Raw genomic sequence first — 12700 nt, forward strand, 5'->3', positions numbered from 1 at the left:
CAAGGTGCCATTCCCCGTTGCTCACTCCTCTCCCCCCTTCCTCCCGTCGCTTGCTGGATCATCTCAAGGAGCCTGCCTGCAGGTAGGAGGCAACCCTGCCTAGGCAGGGGTGGCGCGGGTTAATGACCTGGTGCCTCCCCCCACCCAGTGGTAACCAGACTTTTGGTTTGGGTGCCATTTAGGGTTGCCAGGTCCCCTTTTCGACCGGACTTTCTGATTAAAAAACAGGCACCTGGCAACCCTATGGCACCTGGACACAGAAGCAAAAAACCGGACTGTCCGGGTAAAACCTGATGGATGCAACCCTAAATCTTTCACCTTTAGGGCACCACTCAAACCCAGCTCAGTTTAGTAGGCCCAGTTGTTACCAGCTGACTGCCTGGCAGTCTCTGTGAAATGAGTAGGGTGCGTGTGCGTGTCTGTCTATTTCCTGGTGGATAGGTGTCCCCATTACAAACATCACTATTCCAGCTGAATGTCGCTGATAGCAGCACACAGGCCAAAGGCTGAATGGGTTATGGTGACTGAGTCCTTTCTCCCTCTTAAGCGTGGTCCTTCCATCTCAGGGCTGAGCATGCCTTGCTGTTGTCTAGGGGGTAGCTGTTGTTGAGATGACTCACCCCCATCAGTCTGCCAGGACTATCAGTCCGGCATCTCTTGCCCACATAGATTCACTGACAATTAATCAGTTTTGCAGGAATGACTGAGTCAGTACATAGCATCTGTCTGGGGGTAATGCACATCAGAAGTAGAACCAGCTCAACAGAGAGAGATCAGAACAGGGGGTTGTACAGTCTGCTACATTATTATATGGCAGCCTGGGATCATGCTGGGGGGAATGCAAGTAATGTGCACCGGAAACCAGCAAGCTGGTATCAGGCTGGCTGTTTCTAAGAAGAGTGTTCTGGGGTGGAAGTGAAGAACAGGTGGTGTTTATTTCCTGACACTCACCATTCACCACTCCTCCCCATTCAGGGGGATCCATCCAGCTAGGGAATGAACTTCCAGAGGAGAGGAGGCAAATCCAGATTGTGACTATATTTAGTAAAAGTGGCCAAACTCTCCTCTTTGAAAAGGCCTTTATATCAGATAACACTTACAGCACTGACACCCCCTTCTGCTCCTAAATCTCAACCACCAAAACCCTAGCCCAAGCAGAGTTTTGACCCTGAAAAGGGAACAGAGCCAGAGACTCCATGAAATCCACTAGGGACCTATTGCTATTTATCATACGTGAAAGGTGCTCAGATGCTATGGTAATGAGCAGTAGGTTAAGACCCTTACATTCTGAATCTTGGGGCTTTTCAAAGGCACATGGCATTGGAGCAGAAACAGTTGAACCAGCATGTCGTTCTCTCTCAGGAGCAATTATGCTATTGAGGTGACCTGGGGGAGCAATGAGGGTCTCCAAAAAGACTGCAGCAAGCTGGGTCTGATTGCACAGAGAGAAAAGAAAGCAGCAGATAAGATAGGTGCCCTGACCTAAGTCCCTAAGACCCAGTCAACACACACCACCACGGCACCATGCACACACAAGTTATCCCCATAGGGAGCAACACAGCTTTAAGAGAAAAAGACCTGACTTTTTTCTGTTTCATGCTAGGGATGTAAATACCATTTAAAAAGTTAACCGTTTAAATGATTAACAAATATTTTGTTTAAACGGTTAACCGGCTGGGGCTGATCCGGCCGGGAAGCACGGCTGGGGCTGTTCTGACCTGTGCGTAGGGTGACCAGATAGCAAGTGTGTAAAATCGGGACAGTGGGTGGGGGTAATAGAAGCCTATATAGGAAAAAAACCCAAATATCGGGACTGTCCCTATAAAATCGGGACATCTGGTCACCCTACCTGTGCGGGGCCAGCTGGCCGGCCCGGAGGTTAACAGTTAAGGTGGTTTAACCGGTTAACATTTTACATCCCTAGTTTATGCTTCGTTAACTGAGTGAATTCCAATTGCTGATTTTTATTATGACTGATGCTGTTAGGGGCAGAACCCAGCTGGATTTTCAGTCCCCAGGAAGAGTAAGAAAAAACTCTTTGACTTGTAAACAAAACTGATTTCCTCTGGAATCACTGAGGGAGGAGGATAAAGACGGAGCCCCTTGATGACCTATATACAGAGTCACTTTTTTGACTGTCCTTTACCACTGCTGCTTAGTTATATAACATGCTGCGACCTCTGCAGCTGGTAGGCAGCCAGAGTTTAAAGGTATTTTCCTCTGATCTCTCTCTGGGGACAAGCTGTAAGTTCAGACAAGTGCTTGCTCCAATAAAAGGGAAGCTGTCCAAGCCTCAACTGCAGCAAACCAGATCTTGTGTTGAAAGCCATGTTGCTAATGAGACAGGCCCAGAGAGAGGTTTGTATCTGTTTCAGAGTGGTAGCCGTGTTAGTCTGTATCAGCAAAAACAACGAGGAGTCCTTGTGGCACCTTAGAGACTAACACATTTATTTGAGCATAAGCTTTTGTGGGCTAAAACCCACTTCATCAGATGCATGGAGTGGAAAGTACAGGAGCAGGTATAAATACATGATAAGATGTGATTTGCCTTATCTATGTTACAGCTGCCCTCTAGTGCCAGGAAAATATATTTGGGTTAGTGCTGTCCTCTCCTGCCAGGAGATTTGGAGGATGAGCTATGCCGGTTGGGAACTCCTACATATGCGCTTCCCATCATGCCCACAATAAAAGTCTGCTGGAGCCCAAAGCTTGGCAGCAAGAAGCATCTGAACTGTATTATGATGGTTATTTACTCTTTGTATTGCCGTTGCGCCTATAGGCCTCAGTCAGCTAATGGAGCCCCGTTGCGCTAGGTGCTGTACCCACATCATATAACAGACTGCCCCATGTCTTGAATACATTTGCATTACAGTAGCAGTTAGAGGCCCCACTGGGCTGGGTGCTGCATGTACACATAGTGAGACAGCGTACAGTCTACACCAATGGCTCTCAACCTTTCCAGACTACTGTACCCCTTTCAAGAGTCTGATTTGTCTTGCGTACTCCCACGTTTCACCTCATTTAAAAATGACTTGCTTACAAAATCAGACACAAAAATACAAAAGTGTCACAGCACACAGTTACTGAGAAATTGCTGACTTTCTTATTTTTACCATATAATTATAAAATAAATTGATTGGAATATAAATATTGTACTTACATTTCAGTGTATAGTATATAGAGCAGTATAAACAAGTCATTGTCTGTATGAAATTTTAGTTTGTACTGACTTCGCTAATGCTTTTTATGTAGCCTGTTATAAAACTAGATAAATATCTAAATGAGTTGATGTACCCTCTGGAAGACCTTTGCATACCCCCAGGGATACATGTACCTCTGGTTGAGAACCACTGGTCTATACAGAACAAAGGGGGGAAGGTAGGGTGACCAGATGTCCCGATTTTATAGGGACAGTCCCGATTTTTGGGTCTTTTTCTTATATAGGCTCCTATTACCCCCCACTCCCGTCCTGATTTTTCACATTTGCTGTCTGGTCACCCTAGGGGAAGGGAAACAGGGGGGATGACTTGCCCAAACAGATTAATGGTAGCAGCAGGAGTAGCACCTAGATCAGTAAGCTCCCAGGTGAATGCCCCAGATACTAGACCACAAGTCTGCAGACTGACAGGTTTAAAAGTCAGTGGCTCAGATCCTTGGCTACAGCTGAGTGGCCCATAGCTCAGCTCAGAACAGGTATGTGCTCAGGTGGCCTTTGCCTTCCTCTCTCCAGAGTCCATTCTGTACTGCTCTATTTCCTAGTGTAACTTAGTGCAGCCCTCAGGCTGCTCTGTCACGCCAGTCTCCAAAGGCCTCAAGCAGCTGATACAGCCCTTGGGGATCAGCATCCCAGCCATGCCCCTGACACAGACCAAGGGAGAGGGGTGGCATAGGAAGTGCAGTGCCCGCTCTACATCATAGAAGATCCCCCTACACTGGGGTGATCTCCCATTGGCAGCTCTGCCAGGGGTCTACCACAGTGAGGAGTGTTAAACAGCTGTACCCCAGCTGGGAGCTCTGGGCCAATATCATTAACTATTTCATGGCTGACCATTTTAGCAGACCCATCCAAATAATGTGCCTACCTGATTAATCCCAAACACCCCTTCCATTCCTTCCTAGGAGCCACAAGCTCCAGCTGCTCCCCACCCAAAATGTGAGGATAACATACAAATACAGGGAAATTTAATAGCAATCAAACTAGCACAGGAGCTACTGTGCTGCTTATGGTTTCATTGCCCTGTCCATACAAACCTTCACTGGTTACTGTGAAGCTCCTGCAGGATTTCCAGTCTGTTGTGCTACAGAAATCACAGGCCTTGCTACAGAATTTAGATCCAGCTTGCCACACAGTCCACAAGGCCCTGGATCTAAGGGTCCTGCAGAAAGCACCTGGGACGGCTACCGCTTCATGGCATTCCAGTCACTGAGACTAACTTAATAATTATAAGGAAAAGAACACCAGCAACACAGAAGGGAAGAGGATATTTGAGAAAGTCATGGAGGCCAGAGAATGCACTGTGATGCTTGGACACCCACCTCCCCAGTCACCGACCTGGAGAAGCTGAGGAACTGGAGAGAAATTTCTCGAAATCAGAGGAAATGGAGAGAAATCCACCTGCTTCGGCTGGGTCCAGTATGAAGTCCTATAACTACAGCTCGTTCAACTCATTCAAACAAGGCCTATGTAGAACAGGCAGCTGGGAGCTTCCATTCAGTTCCTGTTGGAAAGAGGAACTCGCCATCACAGTTGATCACCATGTTTCATCATCACAGCGACAAAAAATGTCAAAGCTATTCAACCAAGTGTGGAGTCTCCCTCTAGTGGCTAAATGCTACTATGCAAATTACAGTACAGTCCTGCTCCAGCGTGTGTGAACTTTAATACAGGACACCCAATTTTCTGACAATCTGGTCCTATGAAAGCTGAAGTTAATTACATATTAGACTCTGCATAACCCTCTTTGTTGCCTTTACCTCACTGTACTGGTAACTATCCGTTCCATACAATAGCCTCTCTACTTTGAGTGTCAGTGAGTTAGAGAAAATCTGTGTAGCTTGTATGTGCTGCAATATTATTTAATAACCAACACATCTATCCAAGTCAGGGTTCCAGTTTTAAAGTCGTCTATTGTCAGACACCCCTATATCTCCTAGAAGCTAGTTACAAAAAGAAACATGCACTAATTTGCAGCACTTAACAGGTTTATTTTATACCCTAGACTTACTATAAAGCATCTGACTGATTGTTCTGAGTTGCCTGCTTATTCTCAGAGAGTACAGTAATTCTGGTCCAAATTCACATTCAGTGAGTCCTAAAAACCTGACCCAGAAGATTATTATATTTCCCTCCTCTTTTCTTTACAATATTTTTTTCTTTGATCCTCTCTCCTGCCTCCCAATGTGCTCATAAAATGGAGAAACAGCATTGGAAAGAAACAGGTATGCTACAGGTAGGCTCGTTCCAAATCACCATGCACTGCTCTTCCAGTTTCCCTCCATTCTGTTCTGCAGCTGTCTGCTATTCCAGTCTGGGGTTTCCCACACACTGTTTTCCTGATACCCCTCAAACTCAGCCTGTAGCCCACCCTGCTATCCAGCCCTGAGTTTCCCCCTGACCCACAGCTCTGCCAATGCACCTCAACCTGATGCACCTCCTGCTATTCCAAGAACACGTTTGGTCTTCCAGAACAAATCTTCAAAAGGCAACACCCGATGCAGAGTGCACAATGGCTGATCACTCTGTGAACAGTCCCTGTACTTGAAGTATTTAACATTTGACAAATGCTTTAGGATATCAGAAATATGAAAGGTAATTCTGTTCTATTCTATGGGACAAACAAGACCATTTGGAACCTTCCATTGATCAGCATATAAATTTTAATGTATATAACAATATTTTGCTCTTCTCTAGCATCTTTCCTACAGGCATCTCAAAACACTTTACATGCTTTAATGAATTTACTCTCCCTCCCTCTTGTGTATTATAATCCCCATTTATCAGACTGGGAAACTGAGGCACAGACTGGCTACCCACATTCTTGTAGTAAGCCAGAGGCAGAGTTAAGCATGGAACCCAGCTCTCATGACTCCTAGGCCTGTGCCTTAAACATACGATCATCCTTCTTCCATTTACATTTTCTGGCTCAAACTAAGCAGTGTGATCTAGTGAATAAGGCACTAGACGGGTGGATGCAAGTAGAGCCTGACAAAATTTTTGCACCATAACTTTTCTCCAGTGAAAAAAGCAGATTTGGTGCCACCGAAACACTTAGCAAACTTGGGTCAGTTTCACCAAATTGTTTAATTTAAAAATTAAAAAAAGCTCCTACACAAAAGTCTCCAAGAAATTAGTGTTTCATTTTGACACTTTCAAAATGAAATGTTTTGATTTTTTGATTTGAGATGACTTTTTGTTGCAAAATTTCCTTTACTTTTATTCTTTGTAATATGAAAACATACTCAAAATAGAAATTAAATGTTTTCTTTGACCCCATGCAATTTTTTAGCTTTTTTATATGCCAAATTCTTTGAAAAAGATGGTTTTCAGTTTGACCCTTCCCCGCCCCCAATTTTTTGGAATTGCTAGTAAATTGAAAAATCTGTTATTTGCCCAGCTGTAGTCAGGGCACCTAAGCATGCAGGCCAGAGCCATAAGTTGCTTCTAGCTGAGCAAAGGAAGCCCAGATAGAGGGTCCACATGGAAGGCATAGGATGGGAACTGTGAGAATATGTGCAAACTTTTATTATTATAGTGACACCTAGAGGCCTCAGCTGAGATCAGGGCTCCATTGTGCTGGGTGCTTTGCACACAGGTTAGTACTAGACATCCCTGCCCCAAAGAGCTTGCTGCCAGGACAGTACCATCTGCAGTGAGGTTTAGGTCAACCTAACTACTGTTGGATGGAGTATGAAATTTTTCACAGCCTTGAGTGATGTAGCTAGGTTGATATAAGTTTTCGGTGTAGACCAGGCCTGAGTTATCAGCGCATCATTTTTGTACTACACTGTAGTTGCCTGACAAGTTGTGACAGGTGTTGGTCTGGCACACCTGCTCACTGTGTAATGAGCATGGCACAGCAGTGCACCAAGCATGCAAAGGAGGATGGGTGGCAGTGAATCTCAGCGGCCCTGGTGAGTAGTTATTACAATGCCAGAGCACTCTGAGTGATGTAAAGAAAATCTGAGAGAGTTCAAGTGTCTCGGAAGAAGCTCTGGAGATAGTGGAACTTCTCTGGAAACTGGGATGAATGCATAGGTGCTGGAACTAGGGGTGCTGCAGCACCCTCTGCTTGAAGTACACCTCTACTCTGATATAACATGACTCGATATAACACAAATTCGGATATAACGCGGTAAATTAGTGCTCCGGGGGAGGGGGTCGGGGCTATGCACTCCGGTGGATCAAAGCAAGTTCAATATAACACGGTTTCACCTATAAAGCGATAAAAATTTTTGGCTCCTGAGGACAAGCGTTTATATCGGGGTAGAGGTGTACTTTCCATTATATATAGGGTTTATAGTTTGGTTCGGTGGCTCTCAGCACCCCTACTATACAAATTGTTGCAGCACCCCTGAGTGTATGGTCTCTAAGTCTGGCAGAGCGATTGATTTTTAACCACTCCAGGGCAGGGTGAGGCTGGGGCTACGTGGACAGGTGGGACTATGGGCGAGATGTAGTGTCTCATTTAACCTGGAGATGGACCCATGCTACATCAGCAGAATGCAGATGTTGGGTCCGGGGGAGTCTGGATTTGGCTCTTTGTAAAGCTAGAATCCAGCTGTGAAACTTGGCAGAGGTCTGGCTTCCACCCCTCCTGCCCTGTGCTAGGCCTGATGAGAGACAGTGGTGGCCCTGGAAGCTCATGTAAGCTGCTCCCCCGCCATTTCATTTTATTTACACGGACATTATGTTTGGGGGGCACCCTGAGCTAGGGGATCAGGTGCAATTATCCCCCCTTTGCCTGTGTCCATAACACCCCCAAACTCCTGCCCCCAAACCCTTTGCCCCATGCTTGAGGAGAGGATGGGATGGGGGATCAGACAGCTGACCTCTCTGCTATACACCGGGCAGGCTGCACCAGGTGCCCGAGCACGGCGCCTCGTCTGCCAGCACCAAAGATGGCGGCAAGCGGCTTCACGGGGCGCACTGCTGCTGCGCCAGCGCCCCTCCCTTCCCACCCGGGAGGTGGCCGTAGCGCGCAGGCTTCCTGAGAAGGGAAGGTGGGTGGTAGCGCCCGGGATGGAGGCGGCTGCTACGGTCACTTGAGCCGCTTCCCACCCCCGCCGTGAATGGGAGTCTCCCTCCCGCAGGTGCAGCGCTGCGGGGAGTCGGGCGGCCCGCTGAGACGCGCCCTCCCGGGAGCGGGGCCGCTGGTTCCTCGAGAGGTGAGCGTCCCGCTGCTCCTGGCCTCCGAGCAGCCCCGGGGAGACCCCCAGCCGGCCGCTGGCCCCGGCAGGGTGCTGGGCATTGCGGAAAGGAGGGGCCCGGGGCAGGAATTGGGGAGGGGAAGCTGGAGGGGCCCTGGGGCAGGAGTTTGGTGTGTGTGTGTGGGGGGGGAGGCTGGAGGGGTCCTGGGGCAGGAGTTTGGTGGGGGTGGGGGGGGGAAGCTGGAGGGGCCCTGGGGCAGGAGTTTGGTGGGGGTGGGGGGGGGGAAGCTGGAGGGGCCCTGGGGCAGGAGTTTGGTGGGGGTGGGGGGGGGAAGCTGGAGGGGGCCCTGGGGCAGGAGTTTGGTGGGGGTGGGGGGGGGGAAGCTGGAGGGGCCCTGGGGCAGGAGTTTGGGTGGGGGTGGGGGGGGGGGAAGCTGGAGGGGCCCTGGGGCAGGAGTTTGGTGGGGGTGGGGGGGGGGAAGCTGGAGGGGCCCTGGGGGCAGGAGTTTGGTGTGTGTGTGTGGGGGGAGCTGGAGGGGCCCTGGGGCAGGAGTTTGGTGTGTGTGTGGGGGGGGGAGCTGGAGGGGCCCTGGGGCAGGAGTGGTGTGTGTGTGGGGGGGAGCTGGAGGGGCCCTGGGGCAGGGAGTGGTGTGTGTGGGGGGGGGAGCTGGAGGGGCCCTGGGGCAGGAGTTGGTGGGGGTGGGGGGGGGGAAGCTGGAGGGGCCCCTGGGGCAGGAGTTTGGTGGGGGTGGGGGGGGGAAGCTGGAGGGGCCCTGGGGCAGGAGTTTGGTGTGTGTGTGGGGGGAGGCTGGAGGGGCCCTGGGGCAGGAGTTTGGTGTGTGTGTGGGGGGGGGGAGCTGGAGGGGCCCTGGGGCAGGAGTGGTGTGTGTGGGGGGGGGAGCTGGAGGGGCCCTGGGGCAGGAGTGGTGTGTGTGGGGGGGGGAGCTGGAGGGGCCCTGGGGCAGGGAGTGGTGTGTGTGGGGGGGGAGCTGGAGGGGCCCTGGGGCAGGAGTGGTGTGTGTGGGGGGGGAGCTGGAGGGGCCCTGGGGCAGGAGTGGTGTGTGTGGGGGGGGAGCTGGAGGGGCCCTGGGGCAGGAGTGGTGTGTGTGGGGGGGGAGCTGGAGGGGCCCTGGGGCAGGAGTGGTGTGTGTGGGGGGGGAGCTGAGGGGCCCTGGGGCAGGAGTGGTGTGTGTGTGGGGGGGACCTGGAGGGGCCCTGGGGCAGGAGTGGTGTGTGGGGGGGGGGGGAGCTGGAGGGGCCCTGGGGCAGGAGTTGTGTGTGTGGGGGGAAGCTGGAGGGGCCCTGGGGCAGGAGTTGTGTGTGTGTGTGTGTGTGGGGGGGGAAGCTGGAGGGGCCCTGGGGCAGGAGTTTGGTGTGTGTGTGGGTGGGGGAAGCTGGAGGGGCCCTGGGGCAGGAGTTTGGTGTGTGTGTGTGTGTGGGGGGGGGGGGGGTGGAAGCTGGAGGGGCCCTGGGGCAGGAGTTGGGTGTGTGTGTGTGTGCGGGGGGGGGAAGCTGGAGGGGCCCTGGGGCAGGAGTTGGGGTGTGTGTGTGTGTGTGTGGGGGGAAGCTGGAGGGGCCCTGGGGCAGGAGTTGGGGGTGTGTGTGTGTGGGGGGGGGGAAGCTGGAGGGGCCCTGGGGCAGGAGTTGGGTGTGTGTGTGTGGGGGGAAGCTGGAGGGGCCCTGGGGCAGGAGTTGGGTGTGTGTGTGTGGGGGGGGGGGGAAGCTGGAGGGGCCCTGGGGCAGGAGTTGGGTGTGTGTGTGTGTGGGGGGGGGAAGCTGGAGGGGCCCTGGGGCAGGAGTTGGGTGTGTGTGTGTGTGTGGGGGGGGGGGAAGCTGGAGGGGCCCTGGGGCAGGAGTTGTGTGTGTGGGGGGGAAGCTGGAGGGGCCCTGGGGCAGGAGTTGTGTGTGGGGGGGGGGAAGCTGGAGGGGCCCTGGGGCAGGAGTTGTGTGTGTGGGGGGGGAAGCTGGAGGGGCCTGGGGCAGGAGTTGTGTGTGTGGGGGGGGAAGCTGGAGGGGCCCTGGGGCAGGAGTTGTGTGTGTGTGGGGGGAAGCTGGAGGGGCCCTGGGGCAGGAGTTGTGTGTGTGTGGGGGGGAAGCTGGAGGGGCCCTGGGGCAGGAGTTGTGTGTGTGTGTGTGGGGGAAGCTGGAGGGACCCTGGGGCAGGAGTTTTGGTGTGTGTGTGGGGGGAAGCTTGGAGGGGCCCTGGGGCAGGAGTTTGGTGTGTGTGTGTGTGGGGGGGGGGGGGAAGCTGGAGGGGCCCTGGGGCAGGAGTTTGGTGTGTGTGTGTGTGTGTGGGGGGGAAGCTGGAGGGGCCCTGGGGCAGGAGTTGGGTGTATGTGTGTGTGTGTGTGGGGGGAAGCTGGAGGGGCCCTGGGGCAGGAGTTGGGGGTGTGTGTGTGGGGGGAAGCTGGAGGGGCCCTGGGGCAGGAGTTGGGGGTGTGTGTGTGTGTGTGGGGGGGAAGCTGGAGGGGCCCTGGGGCAGGAGTTGGGTGTGTGTGTGTGTGTGTGGGGGGAAGCTGGAGGGGCCCTGGGGCAGGAGTTGGGTGTGTGTGTGGGGGGGGGGGGGGGGGAAGCTGGAGGGGCCCTGGGGCAGGAGTTGTGTGTGTGTGGGGGAAGCTGGAGGGGCCCTGGGGCAGGAGTTGTGTGTGTGGGGGGGAAGCTGGAGGGGCCCTGGGGCAGGAGTTGGGGGTGTGTGTGTTGTGTGTGGGGGGAAAGCTGGAGGGGCCCTGGGGCAGGAGTTGGGTGTGTGTGTGTGTGTGTGTGTGGGGGGGGGAAGCTGGAGGGGCCCTGGGGCAGGAGTTGGGTGTGTGTGTGTGTGGGGGGGGAAGCTGGAGGGGCCCTGGGGCAGGAGTTGTGGGTGTGTGTGTGTGTGGGGGGGGAAGCTGGAGGGGCCCTGGGGCAGGAGTTGGGTGTGTGTGTGTGTGTGGGGGGGGAAGCTGGAGGGGCCCTGGGGCAGGAGTTGGGTGTGTGTGTGTGGGGGGGAAGCTGGAGGGGCCCTGGGGCAGGAGTTGGGTGTGTGTGTGTGGGGGGGAAGCTGGAGGGGCCCTGGGGCAGGAGTTGGGTGTGTGTGTGTGGGGGGGAAGCTGGAGGGGCCCTGGGGCAGGAGTTGGGTGTGTGTGTGTGTGTGTGTGGGAGAAAGCTGGAGGGGGCCCTGGGGCAGGAGTTTGGTGTGTGTGTGGGGGGGAAGCTGGAGGGGCCCTGGGGCAGGAGTTTGGTGTGTGTGTGGGGGGGAAGCTGGAGGGGCCCTGGGGCAGGAGTTTGGTGTGTGTGTGGGAAAGCTGGAGGGGCCCTGGGGCAGGAGTTTGGTGTGTGTGTGGGGGGAAGCTGGAGGGGCCCTGGGGCAGGAGTTTGGTGTGTGTGTGTGGGGGGAAGCTGGAGGGGCCCTGGGGCAGGAGTTTGGTGTGTGTGTGTGGGAAAGCTGGAGGGGCCCTGGGGCAGGAGTTTGGTGTGTGTGTGGGGGGGAAGCTGGAGGGGCCATGGGGCAGGAGTTTGAGGTGGGGCTCCAGGGTATTTGAGACCCCTTCCCCTCAGTCCAGTGCCTCTTCACCAGTGACTGTGTGAGCATGCTGGGTGTCAGCGCTGCAGGTTCTCTTCTCCCTAGCAGAGGGTAGCAGGGTCGAGGCATGTGCTGGTCAGGTTAGGAGGCAATAAACTCTTCTAGCTGTATGTTATCTTGAAGCCACCCAAATCCCTTTGCAGATGCTGTCTCAGCAGTGAGACCCTGTCCCTGGTAAACTGCCCAAGTCGATCACCTAGTATCATGGCCTTTCAGATGTGTCACAGAACTGGACTGGGAACTTCGGTGCTGCTTTGTACAGGGGGTTGGCTTAGGCTGCTGCAGGTGGGGTGCTTGAGGCAAAACCAGCAGTTCCCAAACAGTGGGCCATGGACACTGGTGCTCTGCAGAGCCTTTTGTGGTGGCTTGTGGAAAATTGTCTTGTCACATGGTGCTGGCTGTTCATTAAAGGGTGTTAAATAAACAGCTATGGATGCATCACTCTCCTAATGTAAGCAGCCATTGTAGTTGCCACAGTGTTGTTATCGGATCACATATGGGCAAGTAGATTGTTTTGCAGACACCTGCTTATTCACGAGCATATTGGCAATCCCCTTAAAGTGGCCCCTATCACTGAAAAGCTTGGGGCCTATCTGCCTTATACATACTTTGAAGTCCTCTTAAAAATATAAGACCTGCAGCAGCTTTCTGGATTGTCTGGACATAGGAAACTTTTTGCATTTACAGTTCAGACTCCATATAGTGCGTCAGACAAGGTGTGGCTCTTGTGTGAATTCTTACAGGAACCGAGTAACTGCTTCTAGGATGGAAAGTCTT

General features: G+C 53.3%; 1 protein-coding gene across 2 annotated transcripts in view; it reads left to right on the forward strand.

Moving 5' to 3' along the window:
* Nucleotides 1-4831: 4831 nt before the first annotated feature.
* The window catches only part of LOC101939384 (H(+)/Cl(-) exchange transporter 5), a 112034-nt gene continuing 104165 nt past the window's right edge, over nt 4832-12700 (forward strand). For both annotated transcript variants that reach the window (XM_042853340.2, XM_065556393.1), the window contains exon 1: nt 4832-8385. The gene's annotated coding sequence lies outside the window, so the exon portion shown is untranslated. The remainder of the gene's footprint in view (nt 8386-12700) is intronic.

Source organism: Chrysemys picta, chromosome 9, assembly GCF_011386835.1.
Source record: "Chrysemys picta bellii isolate R12L10 chromosome 9, ASM1138683v2, whole genome shotgun sequence".
Classification (NCBI taxonomy): Eukaryota; Metazoa; Chordata; order Testudines; family Emydidae; genus Chrysemys; species Chrysemys picta.